Genomic DNA, 4,053 nt, shown 5'->3' with positions numbered 1-4,053 from the left:
GACCACCTTACTTCCCGAGCCCCCAGCTGCACGTCGGAATGTTCTTCATCTTCCGGCCGCCAGCTGGGCGATTGCAGCCGTGGGGACATCGTCAGAACGCGTTTAAGAAATGACAGAACTGTAGGAAAGATGCTCACTAATGTTTTGTAATTTAAAGCAGAGATTTAACTGTTCATACATGATTTTAATTTATATATCTATCTCGTTATTTTAAAATATGTGAATTTCAAGGGAACGGTGTAGGGAAGCATGGCGTGTTTATATGTATATGAAGGTCACTCGTGTTAAATAATCTCGGGTAATCCAGACATCTGCTGGGGTCTCGCTGTCCCTTAATTCTAGACAGGGCTGCTCAAACCTCCATTCCACACTCTGTTAAAAGTCCAGTGACCTCCCTAAGATTCCTGTGAATTCCCAGGGAATTTATTACTTCACAGTCACCTTGCTCAGAAAAGGCTAATTCAGCTAGAGGTTTGCAAGGGATGAAGCGATGGCACATTTACATCACAGCAACTGGGACGACCTCAGTTTGACTCTGAGGAGTGGTCCTGTGATGCCCTCCCTCCTCCCGAGCTGACCACCCTGACCACCAGCTCCAAAAGGGAGCCCCGGGGCGTTGGCATAGGCTAGCCCCAGGTTCTCCCCTGGCCCAAAAGGGTTTTCATTTACCAGGATTCATCCTCAGTGGAGGACCACTGTGACTTAACACGTAATATTTATTTCTTGTAAGACAGTCGCAAAGCACTCTGCAGCGCTAATTTTATGTTTCATGCTTTAACTTAGGTTTATTCATGTGTAACATGTGTGCTCACACCCATATTGACACCCCAGAGAGGCCTCGTTTTTAAGTAAAAGATGTTTTATAAAACCAGGCCTGAGGGTGGTGTTCTAATTAATTTGAGTTTGTCTAAAATGCACAGCATAGGACAGATGTGATTTCAATTTTTTTTTTTTTTACTTCTTCTGGTCATTTTACTTGTCCATGGAAGGTCTGAACTCTTCCCTCACCAACATCGCTGCTTTGTCCCCTCTCTGATGTGCGCTCACTTTTAAGGCAGAATTTCTGTGGAAGGGTCTGTCCATCAGCAGCAGCGTGCGAGAGAAAGCTGTTTTCACAGCCTTTCCGTCATCAGCTGCACGCCCAGCACAAACTGATTTGACAGGATGACATTGGTGAGCTTTTCCCATTCAGTGGCTGCTTCTCCACCTCTTCTCCATCATTCGCGCAGGCAAGGACATTCTGCTGCTGTCGGCGCTAGGTTGTGTCTCTGGAGCAGGAAAAGGGAGTCTTGGAGCCATGGTTCTCTGCCGTGTTCTCAGGGCCATCGTTGTAACTTCATGTAAATAGATCATAGTGTACTGTGTCACTGTGTATATTGAAGTTAACATAATGTATTTAATCTCGAGGCTTTTCATCTCTGTCTTCAGCTGCAATTATCACTGGACTAATCGGACGTTAGTAATTCAGTGAACCGGAACCCTTTCCAGGCAGCGTCATGACGGCCTTCTCATTCCAGTCCTGGCAGGGCAGTAATGCTTCCTAAACTTCAACTAAGAATAATCTGTCCTCACTCTTTTCCCTGCCAGGCTGTCCAAGTGCCCCTAGCTGTGATGGCTGGCAGCTTATGGTCCTGCCAGAGCCAGTGGGAGAAGGCTGTAAATAGAGCACAAAGCTGTAAGGGGTTTATGGTGGGTTGGATTACACTTGAAAGGAGTTAAATTTGAAGTAGAGGAACCCTGTCTGGAATAACTTTCATATTGTACGTACCTACCCTCGCAAAAAGCTGACACTCAAATGTTTGTAAAATGAATAAGTAACAAATTTAAGGAATCACAGAAATGATATCAAGTTATATCAAGTAGCTTGATTAAGTTTTAGACAGAAAAGAGGCAATAAAATCTCATATCAGAGGGTTTTTGTTTTGTGTTGTTTTAGAGAGACTGCTTCATTGACCCACTAAGGCCTAGACACTTTTTAGAAAAAATAACAGTTAATTTAAATCTAATTGGTGTGGCAGAGTAACTCAGAGATATAGAGATGAGGCTGGATTTATAGAGCATTTTTTAAAACAATCTGTTTTATTCTGATTATAAAAATGTAACTCATCTTAGAAAATTTGGAATATCCAAGAGTAAAAAGAAAATTAAAACCACCGAGAATCTCACTACCTAGTTATATACCTAAACAAGAGTGGTTATTTCTTTAGGGTTTTTCTATGCATATATTTATTTTTAGGCAGAATTGAAATATAAAGTTTTCCATTCTGCCTTTTTATTTAACATGGAGGATATGGTTCTACTGACTACACATTATTCCATGTTGAGAGTGCTTTTCCATATCCCCACTGTAGGATGGCGCATCTATTTCCTACTGGTCATCTGTTTGTTTTTTTTTTTAAGGTTGCATCTTGTCACTAAATCTTATACCACATATCTCTTTTTTTTCCATAAATTTATTTATTTTTGTTTATGATTTTTGGCTGTGTTGTGTCTTCGTTGCTGCGCACAGGCTCCTCTAGTTGTGGCAAGCGGGGGCTGCTCTTCATTTGCTGGGTGTGGGCTTCTCATCGTGGTGGCTTCTCTTGTCGCGGAGCATGGGCTCTAGAGCACACGGGCTTCAGTAGATGTGGCGCGTGGGCTCAGTAGTTGTGGCTCACAGGCTGTAGAGCGCGGGCTCAGTAGTTGTGGCGCACGGGCTTAGTTGCTCCGCGGCATGTGGGATCTTCCCGGACCAGGGCTCGAACCCGTGTCCCCTGCATTGGCAGGCGGAGTCTTAAACACTGCGCCACCAGGGAAGCCCTATACCACATCTCTTATTATTTTATAATAGATTCCTCAAAATGGAATTAAGGGGTTAAGAGTATTTTTAAGGCTCTTGATAAATAGTGCCAAATTTATTCTCAGATAAGCTGTAGCAATTTATATTCCTGCCAGCAGTAATAAAGTGAATATCTTGCCTGTCAATAGGATATGAAAGATCTGTCAACTATAAGAGATTTTTATTCATTCAGTGTCTGCCGTGCAGTCTGAGAAAACAGCAGGGACAAGACAGACTCATGGAACTGGTGCTCCAGGAGAGGGGCAGAAAAAGTATCATAAATTGCGATCAGGGTTTTAATAGGTGGAAAGAGGCTTAGACAGTTATAGGATGGGGCATTGGGTGAGCCCCCTTTAAAGGGGTGGTGAATGAGCACAGAGGAGAATTCCAGGAGGTGTGGCAGGAACAGGGATGCAACAGGAAGACTGGTTCACCAGGCAGCTGGAGAAGCAGGCAGGAATCTTAGAGCACAGGGTCTCCCAGGGTTTCATTGCAAACACGACACCAGGCTGTTGACGATTATTAACAAAGGCAGGGACTTGCTCCAGTTCACATGTTCAGGTCACTTTGGCTTCTGTGAGGAGGGTGGGAGCACAACCAGGCAAGAATGGACACGAGCAGGTGAGTTAGGAGCAAGGGAAACAATGATTAAACTGCGCAGGTGGTGACAGGTGTGAGGCCCACACGTGAAGCCCTGGGCCCGTGTGTGTGTGTGTGTGTGTGTGTGTGTGTGTGTGAGATGTCTCCTACAGGACAGTGTCAGCAGCTGGTAGTTATCAGAAACCTATTATGCCCCGGGTGCTGTGATAACCTAAAAGCACGGTCTCCTTAATGCTCACAACAACCCCAGCAGTTAGTAGTGCCGACCTTGCACGACTGTCCAGCACTGTCAGTTCCCCTCCAGTGAAGCGGCTCAACTTTAGAATCTGTGCGGTCATGTCAGGAGAATCTGTGCTTGGACAGAAGACTGCACACTGCACAAAGCACACCCTTCAGGCACACTTTGCAGATCCGAGGTTATGGAGAACCGATAGCAGTTCAGAATAGTCCGTGTCTGTGATATGCAAACACAGGGACAGCCCTCCTTCCTCTGGAAAAGCCAGTTTCGCTACACTTGCACAATCCTCTGGCATCTCCAGATGAACGGGTGCCTCTCTGCTCCCTTGAACCAGTTCTAGCAACTGCCTAGTTCCCACATGCAACTAAGAGCGGAATAAATTTAACACTTGTTCATT

This window comes from Pseudorca crassidens, chromosome 18, assembly GCF_039906515.1.
Source record: "Pseudorca crassidens isolate mPseCra1 chromosome 18, mPseCra1.hap1, whole genome shotgun sequence".
Taxonomy (NCBI): Eukaryota; Metazoa; Chordata; class Mammalia; order Artiodactyla; family Delphinidae; genus Pseudorca; species Pseudorca crassidens.
Note: the sequence above shows the minus strand (reverse complement) of the source record.